General features: G+C 42.2%; 1 protein-coding gene and 1 long non-coding RNA gene across 6 annotated transcripts in view; both read left to right on the top strand.

Moving 5' to 3' along the window:
- hwt (SH2 domain-containing adapter heavyweight) overlaps window positions 1-20119 on the top strand; it is a 103685-nt gene that overhangs the window by 70601 nt on the left and 12965 nt on the right. Inside the window, exon 1 of one of the 5 annotated variants that reach the window (XM_086976166.1) lies at window positions 11085-11712. The exons of the other annotated variants lie outside the window; for them this stretch is intronic. The gene's annotated coding sequence lies outside the window, so the exon portion shown is untranslated. Of the gene's footprint in view, window positions 1-11084; window positions 11713-20119 lie in introns of those variants that run through there. 5 annotated transcript variants of the gene reach the window in all.
- On the top strand, window positions 8643-10801 carry LOC147754490 (uncharacterized). Its single transcript, XR_015317988.1, has 3 exons — window positions 8643-8732; window positions 10145-10378; window positions 10511-10801. It is a non-coding gene; the product is annotated as an uncharacterized LOC147754490 (long non-coding RNA).

The following is a 20119-nucleotide window of genomic DNA, read 5'->3' as shown; positions in this document are numbered from 1 at the left end:
CAAAACGAGTTCTGTCTCACCGTAGCGACACTGTTAAAAGACGATCAAGCTAAAAGTAATTCTCGATGCCTCTTATGTACATTTTTTTTGTGTAGTGGACGTCTCGGAGAACAGTGTCCTTTTTTTAACGCTCCCGTTAGGGGTGTGCATTTGTGTGCAGGAAACCAGCGATGCGTCATATCGGCTTTCTTTAGGGGCAGCATAGCGACAATGAAAATTTGTACCGTTTCTGGCTGAGTATAAGCTGCTGTATTGGGATAACGCCGAACAATTTCTTATTATCTCATAGACACGATTACGTTCTGTTCCACAAAACGAACACCAATTCTACCAGCCGGATATTCCTAAAGGTCGGCCAGAATACGGATGTTATGGTAGAATATCCAGGTCGAAATGATATCATATATTAGAAGAAAATATAGTCTTTATGAAAAAATTATCTATATAGACATGATAATTAAAGTTGGCAATAAATAAAACGATTACGTAAATCTTATCACATCGCACAATGGTGTATTACTATATAGTGTAGCAGTAGGTGGTTGGAAAAATCACAGCGACAACTGTAGTAATAATCATTTAACGGAACTAACCTAGTTAATAGAGCGATCCCCCTGAGCGATGTTATCGCTCGGAGTCGAGTCAGGCTTCGGGTTTCGCTAGTCACCGAGAGAATGTTTACGCTGGAGTCAAAGGTGACACGGTATATGTGGCCGGCCGAAATAGGCCTTTAAAGAAGGCGGAACTTCAGCCCCTCAAAGCTCTGTATGGTATGAAATATGCCATTGTTATGGTTCTTTTCAACATGAAAGCGTGCATTTATCGGTACACGGCTGTTGCTTACGGGTGGTACCATGGCAAGGCCTATTCGTCACTGCCGACCTTCGTCTGTAGTCGCCGCTGAACTTCCGCTAACTGCGATACGATGTTCTCAAAGTCGCCAATGGTACCTGCCACCCAGTCAACGCCATTTAAAATCTCAAACACTTAGAAAATTATCATTGTTTCTCGTAATTTCAATTCAACGTAGTTATTATTTGTCTCGTAATATAGGATTTATTTAATTTGGCTATCTTCATTATTGTATAGACCAGTTTGTTTCGGTCACCTAGACCCGGCATGACATTCGAGTGACGTTAGAGAGCGAAATCAACTACTCACTCCCTTTCGGTGTGTTTTATATGAAAAAAGTTGCATTATCCGCTTGTCTGTCAGTCTTACGAATAGGAGAAAGCAAAAACGTTTGGAAAAATGGAGATAAAAAACGTACATTACCGATTTAATAATTGATACTAGACTACTACATGTTCCAGCTATCAGGTAATAATTATTATAACTACTACTACAGTTGCTAGTAGTGTTAAGCTACCATCTACGTGCAGCATGTAACACGAAAACAACATCGTAGTTATTGCCAATTATAACAATATTCTCTATGATCGTTCATGTAGAAGACGGCAATAGATATCAGTTACGTCGAGAAGGAAGCGTCACACCCATGAACTAGTTCTGGGCCTGTGTCTGTGTTTAGTTAGCAGCAAAGTTTGTTGTCTGTAACGTTCGTAACGTTTATTTCGATTATATCGCGTCTTGTTCCTTCGTGTCAACTCGACGACGAGACGTTTGTACTGCGCAGATGGGTTGTATTTTACTGCTTCCGTATTCGTGTGCACGACAATCTTCGTCGACTTTTAGCTAGCAAAAACTAAACAAAATCACTACTGGATACCACTTGGCTCACGCTCGCGGATCAACTATCAGAATACAATTAGTTCTTAGATTGACAGCCCTTAATTTCCGAAAATAATGTTCTTAGTAGGTATCGTGAAGGAAGCAGCAGCAGCAGCAACAGCAACAACAACAACAACAACAACAGAAACAACAACAGCAACAACAACAACAACAACAACAACAACAGGAACAACAACAACAACAGGAACAACAACAACAACAACAGAAACATAACAACAACAACAACAACAACAACAACAGCAGCAGCAGCAGCAACAGCAACAGCAACAGCAGCAGCAGCAGCAGCAACAGCAACAACAACAAGAACAAGAACTTCCTATGCAGGCTTCTTGGTACATTTATACGCTTTAACATGAAACAGCCAACAGAGCAAATGGACGACAAGCACGGCGACACCTGTTTACAGGATAATATTATCATATCGTTCGGTAAAAGCAGACAGATCTAGCGGATACGACTAACTGTACGTATAGGGAGGGGTCTGTTGAAGTGCGTTTTCGTTCGCGTCACCGGAGGGCTTGGTCGTTCAGGGTACTCAACTAAGCGCTATGGTAGAAAAAAGCTTTTGCAGATAGTAAAGGAATTTTCTTCGAGTTTTACTATACACGTACACGCACGTATATATACTGCACAAACGAAAAGGTTAATGGTAGCTCTGCAGATGACCTGCTTCATCGGCTCTCACGGAGTTTCGCAAAAAGTTTGGAAGGGGGGAGGCTCGAAGGGAACGTGGCAAAGGGAACAGAAAATCAAAGACCGTTCTTACAGGGAATACAAAGATGAGCTGAAATGAAAGTGGCGGAAAGAGACGGCGCCATTACAATATATAATGTCGTTATATGATGTAGTATATATTTTAATGAAGGCAGCAGAGCGAATAGGATAAAATAAAATAAAACGCAGATGAAATGAAGCTTGCATTAAATCCCTGGCACGTTTAAATTACTTGTGGCCTATGTTGAAACAAGCTTGAAATCACTTGAAGGTACATTATACGTGTATAGTCGTGCCGTACGCAGATTCGTTCCATACGTTCATGGTATGTATTCAAAAACGTTGCGAATCAGAACGTTTGTTGGGGAGGCTGATTAAAGCCAAAACAAGCTCGTGCTTATCTTGGATGTCGAGTGGCGGCATTAGACGTGGCACGTATCCACAGCGGAGTAGTATGTGCTTCACTATCGCAAATACTGCATTATTATAGCGTTCTTTTACTACTGGAAACGTCAAACGGTCAGAAGTGCCATACTGCCCAGAGCAGTATTGAATCCGTCCTCAGAAATGCAACACCAGCTTTCCTGTTGTAGTAAACACTGTAACGTAAATCATTCTACCACAGGTGCTACAGGGCTGTACGTTCGGTGCAGGCACAGGCAAACGTAGAGGCTCCTTTACTGTGTGATCTTATGGCACCTGGCCGTACGATTGTCACTAATCGATCATTTCGAGTCCTCGGCCCTTGCTGACACTGTGGAACGAATCCGATAAATGAATGCGATCCACATAATACAGCAGTGTACAGAGGAAGGAAGCCCCTGCAGTGGGGCATGTTGAGCAGAAAAGCACTGCTTCGAATAATATAGCCAGTTTGCCACTGACAAATAAATGCCAATAGAATAATACTTAAAATTACATTGAGCCGTTGAGATGTGTACTTTAGCAGTTCGTCGACAACTTCCCTGCACTGCAGTAATCAAAGCAAAACTATATTGCCCAAAGTTGGTGATTAATAAACGCTTCGGTAACGGGAGCTCTTCGAGATGAACGCCGTACAGCATGTGCTGCCTTTACAAGTAGGCAATTTTTTTGCTCGATCTTATCCCTATATAGTTCCAACATGTATCACGGTTTTACTCAAACGCCAATGTAACGATGTTGCAGTACACCTTCAGTACCATCGGCGCTGGTGTCGTACCCTATGATGTGCTATCATGTTTAAGCCCATTGTAAAATGATCGATATCCATGAAATCAGTATTTTCTTTGAGCTTTCAAATCCAACCGAAATTATCTCAACAGCTGTGTGACGCATGCTCTTATACCACGAAGCTGGGACACATGCGCACCTCAATCGAGGGAAAAGCTCAATTCGTTCAGCATAAGTGTTCGTCCTATAATAGTTTACATAATATATATTTTAATTCCACCTTTTTCATAAAAGGTCAGGTTCGTTTTGCATTTGGGTCAAAATCCTCCCATGAAAAATTTATGTCTAGTCTTTTATGCTCATAAACAAAAATGTTCTAATATGGACGATGTTGCGTGCCGTAGCCATAGGACTACAAGGTAAATTATATTAGTAATTAACCTTATTGGCAGACACGAATCTGTTGCTTAGAGAAATGTTCTAAGAAAAGTACTAGTCATAGCTCGGCAGAAGCCCGTTTCTGATTACCATGAGACAAGAAACGTAATGTGACTAGAATTACGTTATATATATACTGGTTGCCTTCTATTTTCTATTCACTCACCTCCTAAAGGTAAAGTTTCGACAAGCGATTCGTGTAAAAATGCTACCACACGGTAGATAATAGAAAATTACGTCACGGAACCACGATGTCGATATGAAGATAGCTGTTATGTTGTGATTTTGAAAGATTGACATTATTTTTTTCATGTTTCAGGTAAGTTTATCTTCCGATTCCTTCATTACATTTAAGGAGTCTTTGTCGTTTGCTGTGTTAACGAGTGCAGCTGATCTTGACGATTCCCTATTCAGCTTCGATTGTTGTAACATAATAATAATAATAATAATAACAGCAGGTGATGATAATGTTCTTCAGTTTAGATGACCAACAAACGAGGTTCCAGCGAGGGTTTTAGCTTCACGTTTTTAGTGTTTGTAACAATTATCAAACGCCTATTATCCGTTAGGTTGATTTCATTCCATTTTACGTACACATGCCACTCGCGCATGTCAGCGGACCTTTTTCCATTTTTATTCTTTATGCTTTTCTATGCAACAATACAGATAAATAGTATTTTCTGTTTCTAAGATGGTTAGTCTTGCGTCTTGTGTTTGTACATGATAGATAATAGCGGTTCGATGTAGTGAAGTAATACACCGGCATCTCTGCCACTTAGCCAAAACGAATCAAAATTATCGACGGGATAGAGGATGAAATGTTTTTTGTGTTGATAACTGATATTCGCATGTCTATTTTGTGATGCCATACGTAGTCATTTACATTTATGCCGGTCACACACTTCGTCTTCGTGTCGCTAAGATCAATGGCCTGCGTTTAGGCCACCTCTGAGCCAGCGACGATCAGGAGGTGAAGGCTACTGAAGTATACATGACCAAAAAATCGTTCACTTCGCTATTGCCGCTATAGTCTACCTAGAATATTTTTCTGCCCAAATTCTGCTGCCATTGTTGGGGCCGTTAATGCCGGCGTGGACGCTAACTTCGTTTGTCTTCTCCATTCGACTTCGTCCTCTAGTTGTAATCGTGCCATTATGCCTCTTCCCCCTCCGCCGTTGCGTCCGTGGCGCAATATCCAATTCTGGACCTATCAATTTTTTCATACACTGCCCACAATTATTTCAATACAGAAATTACACCTAATGGACAAGCCTACTTAGATTTTTATATGCCGATTATTGAAAACAGACACGACGAGCACTTGATTGCTGGTGCATTCATTAATTTTTTTTACGGGAACAGAAGAATAAATTAACGTACGATGTGTGTAAGCTCAAGCTCGCTCCGTTAACACCCATTAAATTTTACAATCCGAACCCGACGAAAAAGATCTTTGAACCCCACAAAGGTCTATACAGCGGAAACCACGTTAGATTTACCTCAGTGTAGGACTTAGGTCTGCTCGGTTCCGAATCTGTTGGAACCTCCTTAGGCGTTACCCGACGCGTTTCTTTACATGAGCAATATGGTTTGTCACATCATTCCAAAGAGTCTATTATGGTACTCCTTCAGGCCCGGGATCAGCGCCTTGGCCCATTCGGCACGTGTGTGTCCCTTGTGATCGCCCAGCATCTACTAAGCTTGTTTGAAAAGAAAATTGTAGCCAGGATAAGGTCCGATTTTCTGTGCAATGTTCTTTCCGTTTGTTCATCTGGTACGTTCGGTATTTCTTTCTGTTTACCCAGGACAGACATAAAGCCCCGTAGATTCTCCTATTATTACTGACAGTCGCTGAGTGTTTCTTAGCCGCCACCCCCTCCCCCCTCGTCTCGGTAAAATTTCTGCAAATTTATACCCTGCCTAAAGGGCTTTTGCTGCCGCATGCATGATGCGCGACGAGCCCCTAAGTCGTGGGTCTATGATTATTCTCAGATATGTTGCCCTTCTCCTATAGGCATGTGGACCCCTTTACAAGGTGAAGACAGTTTGCTACTGATTCTCTTCTCGCGCTTCGCACTTCTGCGACTTTACTTGCAAGAAGTGCTCCCTCATTTCTTGCCTTACCGAACTGACAGCCCTATTCGCTTCATTCTCCAGAAGATCTGCATTGCCAGATCCTCAGGACACGGCACCGTCTTGCCCCTTTCGATCAGCCCTGACAGCTGAAGCACTCCGTCGTAGGCTAGGTTCCACAGAGCCAGGTCCCGTAGTATCTGATCCGATAGTGCTGCCCCCACCTCCCCATTTATTTGTCTTCTAAATATAACGAAAGAATGCAACTTCGGTGAAACGCGTTTACGGTATACATTAATAAGTAAGTTTATTATAATATTGGTATGTGCTTGCATACAATCATGTCTATCTGTGGCTGTGTTTGTGTAATGAGGCCGTTGAAGCGCTTCTATGTACGTAACTTTTACTATACACAAGGATCGTGATTGAATGTACGTGTCAATTGTTACTACATCTGCTTCTAGATTTACTGCGGCAATTTTTTTCTGCACTTACGACTGTTGACTGAATGATCTACGCAGAGTTACAATATCAGAATGACGAATTAGCATCAGAATGTGAGAGGGTGGCATCAAAGTTTAGCGTGGTAACGCTGGTACCCACCCACCCTTTTGGCTTATGTAAGCGGATATATAACATCAATAAAACGAACAACAAGATACAGATATCTGTTACATGTTGGCGAATGGCGTGTACGAGTCTGGGTGTATGGCTCAACGATGGTAATCGATCAGTTTTACACCAATTACTCGACAATACAATCTTCTTTCTTCTTCTTATTAATAATTCATAATACTGATAGATAGAATGCATATATACCTATCCAATTATGATTTAGTCGTTACTATTTATACTTGTTTTGCAATGATCTAGCGGTAGTATTATGTCAGTGCAATCTGATTGGCGCACAGTAACTTAGCAACAAAACAATTATAACGATACAATTTATCGGTTGCACTATTCAATTTCGAAGCATCAACGACGGGACGAAACCGATCGATGAAATCACGAATCACAATGAGTAGGCGCCATCATTTCCGTCGCGTCTGCTATTGAATGGTGCAAAAAACAGTTTCGTTCTCCGCTGTTGTTGTTTAACGTTCGCCCCGCAGACGACTATTGCACCGAGGGCAATAGGTGTTTGTGCAAATTGAAGGGTCTGCTTGATTCCCAATAGTGAAATGTTACATGGAACTAACCGAAGAGTATCTGTAGCGGAAGGCCGCTAAAACGTATGAATAAACGGGAGAGGCTTCGGCATTGGGTCGGTGACGAAAAAAAAACAATTGTATTTGACATCCGCTTCTGCTGTCCTGTTTCCGTTGCAGCACGACCTACTGTTTAAGTGAGCATACATTATAATATACTTATATGAACTTATCTTAGAATCATTTTGTAACCCATAAGATATTGCTCGTTTTATTAATTAAAAGTACTAATTTGTGTTTGTTGTACAACTAATTGTAGCTTGTACAGTGTAAACATTGAACACCGTTAACTCTCGTCGGACCCCTGCGAACATTTATACCTACAATCAATAATAATGCGAAAATGCATACTTTTTTTCGCGTAATTAAAATACCTTGCATTGAAATAGATATTTCCGACAATAGATTTGAAGGTAACAGAAATTGGTAAAGTATCCTTCGAATGCCGGTCTACGAGCGGCACTTGTGGACCTTCAGTGTCATCTTGATAGGGGACACGTCGTTGGGCAGACAGGACTCGGATGCATTTGTTGTTGTCGGCGTTAAACACGTTATGGTTTCCGTTTGCTCAAATATGGGTATATTTCGTCCTTTTACACCGCTGTGGCCGCTAAAAACCCCTTTTTAGCACTAAAACTTTACCATTAATGGGCATCTGCTGCTCCGTCTGATTTTTTTCCTGAAATTTTTGCTTGCGTTGATATTAGCTGGTTTTATTTTTAGCGTATATTTTAAATACCGCGTTCTTTTTTCTTTTTTCTTTTTTAATAAAAAGCTGATCAAACGCGAAAAAATTCAACAGCCAACCATATACTGAGAGCTTGTCGTTGGACTGTTCTATAGAACTGAACAAAAACAGCCTAAAAGTAGTATTTCGTTGGCCGGGAAAAAACGTATACGATTCCAGTAACTAAATCTTTCGGCGTACAAATGACCAGGGTACAGTAGGGCTATCGAAATAGTTTAACATATATGCACAAATATTATTATATAATAGCAAAATTATTGTCGATTGTTTGTTTCGTTTTTATGGCGGCAAAAGTTTTTGACGTCATACATTTTCGTTTCATTATGTTGGAAAGGTCTAGTCCTGCAACGTGCAGTTGCTACCAATGTGATAGTAAACAAATAGCCGTTGATTTGTGGTTAGATCTATTTTTTCAAAGGGGCGAATTCTTTGTTCCGCTTTATTTTGGCCCGTGTCTGTAATTATTCGGCTGATTTTTATAGTGATAAAGTAGCGAAACTGATGGAAATAAGAAAGTGTATTTAAAATTTCGCGCCATAAGATGATTGTATATTTACAATAGTCACTAGCGCCGTTTCGTCAACGGCGAACGCTAAGAAGGGTGGCCGGGCAAAGTGTTTTTCACGGTCTAGATGTCGACGTTGACGGTATGAAGATTGTATTGCCTAACACTGTATAGCACATACTGATTATGTTTGTCGCTGTTGCTGATGCTTGCGTTTCTTGATACTGCTGGATCAGAAAACCTACGCCTAACTAACGGCTCACATGGCAATGGTCACGCACATAAATACACCAAAATAGTATTAGTTTATAATTAACTATTATGACAAAATTGGTTGAGTAGGAGCCTTCTATCTCTCGATATGACCAATGGCGACATCTGATTTGAGCGAATTCGCTTCTATTCTAACGCTTAGTCGTTTATAACTAGAAACTATATGAATGCCAAGCAAAAGAAAACATGAGAAATCGGTAGAATAAGAAATCGGGTAGTCCAATACGCGACGATGACTCTGTAGTGGACTAGGAAGACCCATGACGTTCGAAAAAGCTGTCTAAGAAAGCGATTTTCGTGCATAAATCAGAGTTTGAACTATTGAAGTTAATTCAGTTTGATGAGTAATTCATATTCTCGATCATACATACGTACAGTGACGCACGGTGGTAACGCGCAGAAAACCATCTCGAATAAAGTTCCACAACTTATGATCACTAACCGTAATCGTTAAGTTAGAATTTCCACGCCGCCATCATTCGCATACAATGTATTGCCCGAATTTTGAGTTATCAGTGCTTGCTTCAATAGTAGCACGCTGCCTTGACACTAGAGAGACACTATTTTCGTGTAGATATTTTTTTTAGCAAGCCAACGAATATAATCACAATCTGATATGACTGGTGATATTGAAGTAATGAATGAATTACCGTTACGTGCAGTATGCTGTTTAACTATTATCGTTCCTTTCACCAAACAAAGATATTACGCTAGCGATACTTTCTTTTTGAGGTAGAAGAAATTGTAATTCTAACGTTGCATGTTCTGCACGACGTGTACAGAATGTGAAGAAAACGCTCTAGACATCAACATGGTTCAACGCCCTAATTGTGTCCAAAATACCAGGGAATGACTCAGTCGATCCGACACGTTGGTTTTTTTTTTGCTATTTGTAAACGTTTCATTACCAATTTATAAGTATTCTAGTGGTAAATTCACGGTCAGTGCCATGTCACCTCCCCATCACCACGTAAACCATTCCACAATCCTGAACCTTTACCATAATGGATGGTTAGAATTAAGCAAATGCAACTGTTATGTAACTGGCTATGCTCCATCTATCCCCGTTATAAACATTAAACTCAATCATTAAATTTCACAAACTTTGTATCCTCTATGAGCCAACAACCTACTGCAAATGTGCTACGCTGTTAATTACCAAAAACAAGCCAAGCATGATGACAGCCTCCAAGGGATTAAACGCGTAGCGCGGCCAAGCAACCTTCACCGTACACTCACGCCAGATCTGTCATTAACAGCTTCTCGCTCTGCATTTCTCAGTGAAACAAGACAGAGCAAGATCTGTCTTGGTGGCCGAAGAATCGCGACGTATTGCGCGTGTAAACAGCGCATCAGGGAACATAGCAGACTAATAGACCGCGTTTGACACTGCGAGATGGACAGGAAAGGCCGAGGAAGAAGGCCGTGGGCTACTGGCGGTCACGAAATGCGGCCGGTGACTAACAGCTAGAAATAAACTCTATTCGACGACGGGCCAGAGAGCTTTAGAAAAAGGTAGAGCGGATAGAACGAACGAAGAGAATATAGTGGAGGTCTCGTAGTCATTATAAGGTCTTGTAATGACCCTCTATCACTGGTTAGTTTATGTCAGAATAAACCGTTTTGTTTTTGTTCTGAGAATGCTAGGTCTTGTTCGTGGCTAGGCAGCAGCTGCTGTACTGCGCTTGTGGATTCGGCAAGACCATGAAAAGGCGTGTCGTTTGTCGATGCCCTGTACCTTCATCTATTGGACGAACGCTCTGATATTGATAAAGTACGAGCTGGCAGTAGTTGTTTATGCCGATGGTAAAATATGGAACAATAGATGAATATAATTTTTTTTGAAGATCGGCTAGGGTACGTTTAATAAAGTTCTTCAAAAAGGTATTCTAAGAACCGGACTGAATCTTTGCTCTCATTTAAAAATGTTATATTGAAAGCATTGTTAGTAGATTTTTTTGTTACAGCATCCACTCTGCAGTGAATTTAACAGTTCAGTTATCATCACAGAAAAAATACGGCGTTTAGTTATTCCAAAGGAACTGTAATTTTAGCCTTCAATGTTCTCATAAACACATTTTTGCCCAAACCGTAATGACTTTCAAACGATTTATCCTGCACAGTGGCTCTACAAAATAAATGCCATCGAGAGATAATAGATGTTTCGAAGTCCAAAAATATAACCATTGTCTTTTGCTCTTTTTTCGTCCCCGTTCGCAAGCTGTTCTTCTCGAAATTACAGAGTTGTGCCGCCTATTGGCCTTGGAGCCTTTACCAGCTAGGTGCATCATCGGTGTGCTAAGGATGTAGAGACTACGCTACGTACTTGCCGGCCTGCTTCTCTATTCGTTCCCCTGTCACCTCGACGATCCAGCTGTACTGATAATAAACTTGTGCATCATTAGAACACCCGAAACAAGCGCATCCTTAGCGCCTGGCGTTTCCGTAGTATCTGCCTTTTCTTCTAATTTTAGAGAGACAGCTATCGAACACGGAGTGAGCAGATCTTTCGGTTCATATGTGTTCGCTAGCCACTCGGCTGTGGAGGTAACCAGACTGGAGTTTGGTCGACCGATACATTGCAATTTGTTCGTTCGTCCCCATGCGTATAGCTCAACAAATTTTGAGTTCAACCATTGAAGTTGTTACGCCTGTCAGCTTTCCTTTGCCATCAATACCGCTTCGGCGATGTCAGTGTCCTCGAATGCGGCCGTGCACGGCCGATATGGCTGGCCAGGTGTCGAATCATCGGCACATGAACATGGCACAACAACATGCGATCTACGAGACGATACCAGACCGTGCATTGCCAATGAAAGGCTACGCCTGTTAACTCGTGCTTCCTATAGGTTCGTTACTACTGTTGTCGGCAATCTTAAGGCAGCTACATAGGTATTCATGGGGTGAGGCAGTTGAATGATCCCGCGACTAGTTTGAGTCGACTGCCTCTTCAGTCGGCCGTTTAGCGCATATCGAGGGTTAGGCCCTTACCGTTTAAGGAGAGACTACACTATAGGCCCGGCGCAACGGGAAAGTGGTAACCAACCACGTGCTCAGCCAGACCTGTTAGCGAATGGAGGGTAAAAAAAGGCATCGATTTTTATGAACGAGACATAGACTAATACGAATACGAATCGAAGATCGACACGAAAATGAACACTTAAACTTTTAATGAAATTAAACTTCTACATTTCGGTGATGTAGAATTTCGTGATTTGATCTGTTCTATTCCAATACTCATATGTAGTAGCATAGCATTTTAATTACCAGCTATAGGTAAGTTTCTCGTTTAGTAGAAACCGTGTATGTTCTGTTCGGATAATGAACTTGGTGAACGTAACGTGCAAACGTCCGGTTTGTGCTTCTGGACGACGTTGGACATCACCAGTTAGAGGCGACGATGTTGATTAAACCTAATGTTTCTTAATGTAGCATATAAGCCTTACTTGATTTGCATGTTTGCGCAGTTAAACAACGTCTCAAGCGATCAATATAAAATACGATCGTGAGCTCAATTAGAAATAAGGAAATCAAAATATGTTACTGTAACATACGCCCTGAGGCTCTGTGAAAATCTCTTCATAGCTGCTCAAAAGCTGTATAGAGTAACCTCACCGTACACTCATCTAAATCTAGACCCGGGTTCTTTATTCATTTATGAATATGACCCCAAAAAATAAGCAGGAAGTTTGCGGCTATATCTATGCAGAGACGGCCATTTGCTTTTCCAACTGGTATGACCACGTAATATAAATATTTGAATAGAAAGTTATTTACCACACATACGTACGAATATGCTGCTCTCCTAGTACAGTCGCTCGCAAAGAAAATACATTTATGATTTTTCAACAAGCTTGCCTTTCGCAATATTAACTCATGAATGATAGAAGAACCACTGAAGAAAAAAGCTCATGTCCTTTTTACCATGCGTCCTTATAGGCTACACTAGGCTAAATAGTTAAACAAGGATAAAGGTGATTGAATGCTGCGTCCGTTTTGAAAAGATCGAAATGCAAATCTGCCTCGTTGATATAGCTGACATGAATGACAACGACATAGCACCGCGTCCTAACTGCAAAGTGCGTGGAAAAGTAGCAACGATCAGCTACGACTTCATGCATTTACTTGTGTGTAAGCAGGCGATCCGATTTGAGCGTATCTTGTCCCTGCTGCAACTCGTTGTCTTATCGGGGTATTCCTTTACATGACAGCGGCTATGATGGAAAACACAAGTCGAATGTGCCGATTTGGAAGCGCGTCCACAGCGATCTTGGGTCTACTACTACATCGACGCAGACTTTTGGTCGACATTTGTAAATTTCTTGTAGCTGTTAAGTAAACATCTTATTTACAGCTTTCGAGCCAAAAAAAAAGAGATCTATACATGTAATTTTTCGATGACATTTGTCTTATCTCTTCCTTTTCTACTCATAACTTTTACGGACGTGAACTATGTTTTGTTTTTGCTATTTAGTTCACTGAACTGTCCGACGCTGTTTAATTAATTTGACATTATCAATCTTTATCTGAATCGGTCCACTTTAAATGTTCACCAGATTTATTCTTTGATGCTACTGTTACCTGTATCGGGTCGTAAGGACCAGCCGATTGTTTGGCGCTTCACCTTGTCACTCAATCGAATTGAGCGGCGTCATGTCAGGTATTGATCATGTAAATCTATTTACTGCATTCACAGCTCGTAATTGCCCATTTCCGACTCGACAAATTCATCGCGTTCTTCAGTGCTACCGGCAACTGCAACGCTTAGTTACACGCTTCGCCTTGAAAAATAGCAGAAACAAACGAAGAGGAAAGCAGGGCTTTCAATTTTTTTGTCACTGGCGTTTTTACCTTTAAGTATTCCCCTTCTACTCCATGCTTGCATAATTTCCCCAAGCCCACAATCTTTGTTTCGCCACGACCAGTTTTTTTTGTTAAAGGATGAGCCTTATAAGCGAAAGTATGTGAAATCAGTGCTATCGCTCCATCTAGACGTACTGATGAGTTAACGGAATTTAGGCTGTGTTATGTTCGTTTAATGCGTGCGCGTGCATGTTCTTTCGTATGTGGGCGCCTGTGTGCTTCTGCGATAGCTACAATCTATTATAGTTGTATTTCATTATGGTTAGGTGAGCTTCCGTAGTTTACTTGTCTGTACAGTATCAACCCTGTACGTATAAGTGTTTTACGTAGAGTCGGCGTCTCTTCATATGCCTTCATCATAAAGGGGCAGTGCACTTGCGATAGTTAAACGACACTTTTCAATTAATAAAGATACTAACTGCGGTCCATCATATAATACTAATACCAATATAATACGATAGACTGCGGCAGGGAAATCGCTAGCCTTCCATACAGAATGTGTATGTATGCGCGAAAGCAGCGGGCGAATCTCTTAGGCTTACTGGCACTGATCCACCGCACTGTTCCGTTAACACCTACAATGTGGCAATGGCGGGCTTCGTCACTGTCGTAATTGTGCGGTAAGTGACGGAAATACAAGGGTCTGAATCTCATTTTCAAGTCGGATTTAAACGTTATCACTTAGAAGGCGGACGCCATCTTTTTGTAGAAATCCCTAAAATATTGTTCGCGTCTGTATTTTTAGGCGTCTTATTGAGGTTGCGCTCCCATTACCTTGCTCACACCTCGTTCCCCTTTTGTGCTGGATGTCGATCTGTCTACTTATCTACCAAGTAAAACTACAGGTTTCATTCGGCCCTGCCCGAGTCTTTTTTTATTTGTACGAAACACGGATGTAGATTGCGTGATTTACCAACGTGACAAAAATCTGCATCATCACAATACTGCAGCAGGAACAGCAAGGAAGTTCGACGCGGCGTAATACTGACATCTCAGATAATGATCAGATTTGACAGACTTTTATAGATGCACATATAGTATCGCATCTTCTGTCTACCACGAAATATATACTAGGTTAAACAAATGCAAGGTACCCCGTTGATGTACCATGTCGCACGCAGATCAACGATGATCACAAGTCGACTATCACACTACCATTGACATTATCCGTCTAGGAAGCTAAAAGGAAGCGATAGCGGCATCGGCGACGTTGGCCGCCGAAAATAACAGCGGTGAGTTTTTTTTTCGTGGTTGCACTGTTCTGCTTCCGAATTGGGAATACTTTCTTTATCGAAACAGTTATTCTCATTCTATGTTATTGGACGTTGGCATCTAACTACCGTCTGTTAGTTAGTTAGTTCTGTGTTCTCGCAGATTTTTGACTACCTTGTGTAACGGTGGTTTGCCCCTTTATCCTGTGCTCTAAACGAATATTGTCACCATTTTTGGTTTCTTAGTTTTGGACCGGTAATGGCCTATCGTGACTTTCTGCCTCTCTGTCTTTCGGACGTGTTAATTGGCTGGTCGGCCTTTCGGCCCGTCAACTGGTCGACGTATTATTTATAATCATTCACAACCAGACTGTGGGTACTTTTGCTAACCGTGCTGCTGTGATCACGATGACGGCTGCGATTACAATCCTAATGATTCCTGACAATGATCCCTAGCGGCTCCCTGACTCAGCAACAAAGTTCGAGTTGGACCATAGTTCTACCTCTAGTCGGACAGACGCTGCTCATCCCGATGGCAGTGACGACGGAGATAGTTCGCCGTCTGACGTTTGATCGGCTTCTAGTCGACAGGAACAGGAGAACTAGGCAACAGGTTATATATATATTGCGATATAAATGTTCTACTGTATAATATTTAATTGTTATACAACGGAGCGGCAGTTCTCTACAACGAGAAGGGCTTGACTCGGCTTTCGGGCCGCTCGAGCCGCAAATAACGGTGCAACTAGATAGCTTTTGTCCTGCCCTGTTTCTTTTCTGTCCTTACATGTGTTCGATTTCTGTTAGACAAAACGGTGGCAGTCAAAGAAGACACTAGCTGTAGGCGCAGAAGATGACGCCGTGTTATGAATGATTTTTCAAACCGTTTCGCCGCCTCCTCTTGCCGTAGTCGTGGTGCATTTTTTCGTCTGATCTTCTATTGCTGCCAAGGCTTATTAGTCGCCGCTTGTCCTCTAGCGATGCCTCGGTCCCTGATAATTCAACATCGTTGAAGACCTTCGTCGCCCGAGACCTCATCGTTGCCGGACGAGCGGTTTTGGCTGCGGCGACAGCAGCGGTAGCGACGCCTGCAATGACACTAGCAGAAGCACGCCAGTAAAGACACCAAAAAGAAGGCAGGAAGGAGACTGATAACGACAGCGACGCGATGAAGTCAAAAGTGCTGAACAGAAGTGGAAATTGCAACAAGAGAGTCTTTAACAGTTTTTTCATTTCTTCCAACGTTGATTCTACCTTTAGCTGGGCCAATTTGAAGGAGCTGTGCCAGGCAAAGCAGTCGGATTGCCACGCCGATTCCGGCAGAGAAGATAACAACAACAACAGAAACAGTGGCACCATAATCTTGGCTGATGATAGAGTAACCCATCTACAATATTCAACTAGATAATTACCTTCGTGTATGCATTCGTATGTATTAGACTGCCATAGCATGCTTTTACCTGTCCCATTTGGGTCGTTCCTGTAGCGTCACACTCATTTGTCTGTTAAAGGCCCAGTTAGAGGTTTCGTTTCTGGCCCTTTGTTCTTATGATTCGAGAAGCGTGGCCACGTTCTAACGTTTGGAATATTGAGTGTTGGCAGGACTGTAGCTGTAATGCGATTGGTAAGATAGCGGGTAATCTGCTCGCTGTAGTGACGATCCTCATGAGGTTACATGAAGTGGTTTCGAATGAAACTGCCAAGATTACGTGTAAGGTGACAAACACCGTGTGAAGGGCCCGCGGTACTCGCTCGTAGTAAATTATGCATGCAACGGTGCACTTTGTCTAGCGATTACTTCGACAAAAAAATAGATGTGAGTTCTTTTGTGTTGCTGCGTAAGTTGGCGACAACTAAGTAGGAGACAGTTAGTTAATGACAGTCGTAGCTGGGGGCTGAACGGGGCTTCCTGCCGACATTAGGTCTTACCTCTCCGGCTTACCTTGGTGTTGGAATGATCCTCGATTTTTTAGCAATTTTTCTTGTTCCTGCTGCCTTTACGACGGCCCACGATAGCTGTGATGGTTTCAGAGGTGTCACTCAGAGTCAAACGAAAACAGCTGCGATTTACAACAAGCAGCGGCGGATTGATTTTACTAACTTGGTTGTGGTGCCAAGTAAGCTTGATGCGGCTTGCCTCAAAGACCAAATGAGGGTGTGAGAGCCAAGTAGCTTGAAGGCACATAATCTTGCACAGTTCGCCTTCGGTGGCTGAATATCGTTTACCTGTAGATTCGATGTGGGGTATGAACAAAGCGAACCAAACGGAGTAAAACAAAAATGTCAACGACAGCGAAGGACTTAGGGTGATGATTAGCTTTTGCAGAACGGCAAGTATCGACGTTAGCACCTGGTGGTGTGGTTTAAACTATTAGAATTCTGCCGCATCAGTTGAAGAAGCACATGGTACTGCTATTCAGGAGTGTCCAAAAACGATATTTATAGCGAAAGAGCTTGGAAGCTTTTTCTATCACCAGCGCGCCGTAACCGGATCGACAGCTCTTTTTTATTTTTGCGAGCCAATACACCGTGTTGCATTGTTGCGATGGCCAGCAGATCCAACGACGATTTCACGCGATACGGCTCATTTATAAAATGCCTTCCACGGTCCGACCTATGGAGTCTTTGCTGTCATTTCAATATCACTAACACGCTAATCGAGATGGTGAGTCCTTACAGAATCTAGGACAGTCAGTAGTTGTGACAGAAGTGTACCTGCAGCAAAAGCAGTAATAGTACCAGCGATATGGATAGTAATAGAAAATTTACGTGAGATTCGCGAGAATCGATTGCGTTACGTTTGAATTTGAGTCAGGAGCGATTGAAAGACGGGGAAGACAAAGCACAAAACAGGCGCTCCTGATCGACGCAGACATCCCATAAGTACGAAAGAGTTGTAGAATGCCTCTCGGGCGGTGACTGATAGTTCCTGGGCAGTTGCACCAGCTGATGCTGGCGATGACCCCATGAATACAAAAACAAGGGCAACAGCTTCTGCATCATGTTACTGTTGTTGTTGTCATCGTCACTTGAGCTTCATGATACGGGCACTACCATCTGCTGTAACAGTGGGGATCAATAATGACTTACCTTTTTTTTTCAACTTTTCCACTACGCACCTATATTTGACACTTTTCAGTCAACATCGATGGACAGCGATCTGTACCCAGGAAACTTTTACTAACGTGGAAAGAAGCGTTTGTATTTTTGCTGCTTTTCTTGCTGTAAACGGTGGTTCTGATTCAGAACGATATGCACGTGTTAATGCGTACCAAGACATACGCCAAGAAGTGCTCGTGGAGCACCTCCATTTCACAGCTGAAGACAATGTGTGTGTCCTAGATGACACTGGCGGCCGTGATACTGCCATATGATCATATACTATTGGAAACGTCATTTTTGTGATCGATTAAAAGGGTAGGGAGGGGCCTTTTCTCTAGCACTATAGAACACAATGCATAAAGAAACCGACCGCTTCACGATACTGGGAAACCACCTTGTGAAGTATATAAGATGGCTGCTGATTGAATCTGTTCGGGCAGTCATGACTAGTGGAAAAATTCATTCGATTCGGGCTAAACAAGATGTTCAGCCGATTTTGTCACTCCAAAGACCCAGGCGATACTACAGCATTAGACAATGCTAACCGGTAAACCAGAAGTGCAATTTGCCTAGCGTCAAATTTGATAATGATAAAAAATAGGTCGTATGCGATAAAACGAATGAAAAACTGGTACTCGCATAGATTCGAGTGCAGATTATGAGGCGCATAGACCGAAGATACTGTGCTCCATATACTGGCGGCTGTATTTAGAAAGCACTCAGAGAGGACCAGTGGACTACAATCAGTCGCCCTATAATAATAACACTCATTGATTTATGTGCTCTAACGATACGTAACAGCCAATGCAACAATAGAGGATTCGATTTTTTCAGCGTCCATTTAGACGACTCACAACTTCACAAATTATTAGCCCATTGCCGAAATGCGGATCCACTAAGAAACGTTGCGCTACGCCGATGATGAATAGTCGATTTGTTAGTTGATCAGCAAATGGCCGCTACGGGAAGCGGGTGCTGCGCAAACTATGGGACGAGCCTGAGGACCTGGCCTTATCGCAACTGGCTAACGTGATGACACGGAAAGATATTAGTCCTATCGAAAAACACGGGCCGCGTGGATACCGTCAGTGCTAGCACGACGAACGCAAAGCGGCGGACGCTGTCCATTGTTAACCAAACAATGCGTGCGGGTGGAATGATCCTTCAGCAAAAAAAAAAGTGTTCTATGAGCAACCATTATGATCTGCCTATTACTGGAACACTTATTAGCTACCATTTTTGATTAATATTTAGCGCAAAAAACGACGGCAACAGTCTTGATTGACCAACTGGATCTCGACGTCATTTGTCCGTAGCACGAAGTTCACAAACAATATTAACGGTCTGGAAGCTTGAAACTACAATGGGGGAAGCGTTCATTTACGACACTAGCATATATGGAGAATATTTGAAACGGCGCCAGGTGATAACTCTTTATAGGTTCCTCGAATACAAAGATCAGTTAGATTCCAATCGTGACCGAGTGGGTGACTGGTTGAGCTGTCATCTAGATCGTTTATTAAAATAAGCTGAAGAGAGAAATGGCGCAGTCTGTATGTGCAATGATAGTCTTTCACCACTGCATAAATTAGGAGAATAACTCTACCAGGGAATCATCGGTAATGTTTGGGACGTTTTTCAAGAAACTATTTTGGTTAAGACCGCCACCGCCACCAGGAAGGCTGCAAAAACGAGGTGAAATGGGACGACGTGTCGATGAAAAAACGTTTCAACTATATTAAGTTGTACAGCCTTTCTCGTGATTTAGTATTTGTCGCTTGGCGAACCATGCTTAGTTAGTAGGCCGTTGAGTTTCGCCAAAATATTTCAATTTCGTCCTGTCCCAGTAAAATTCATAACTGGAGACGGTGACGTGTTGAACCGTATTTCCAGTTCTCCCAAGACGACACTATGCCAGTTTAAAACATATGTATTAGCTATTATGGAAATATGCTATATATACTTACTTGCACGAGCGATTCCAGCTGTCTATGTTTGAATAAAAGTCAGCAGAGCTTCGGATACTTTTACGATGCACGGCATGTTCGTGACCCCGACTCCCAGCATTGACGCTTCACAG

Source organism: Varroa destructor, unplaced genomic scaffold, assembly GCF_002443255.2.
Source record: "Varroa destructor unplaced genomic scaffold, Vdes_3.0 BEIS01000007.1, whole genome shotgun sequence".
NCBI lineage: Eukaryota > Metazoa > Arthropoda > Arachnida > Mesostigmata > Varroidae > Varroa > Varroa destructor.
This window is presented reverse-complemented; position numbering and strand designations above follow the sequence as displayed.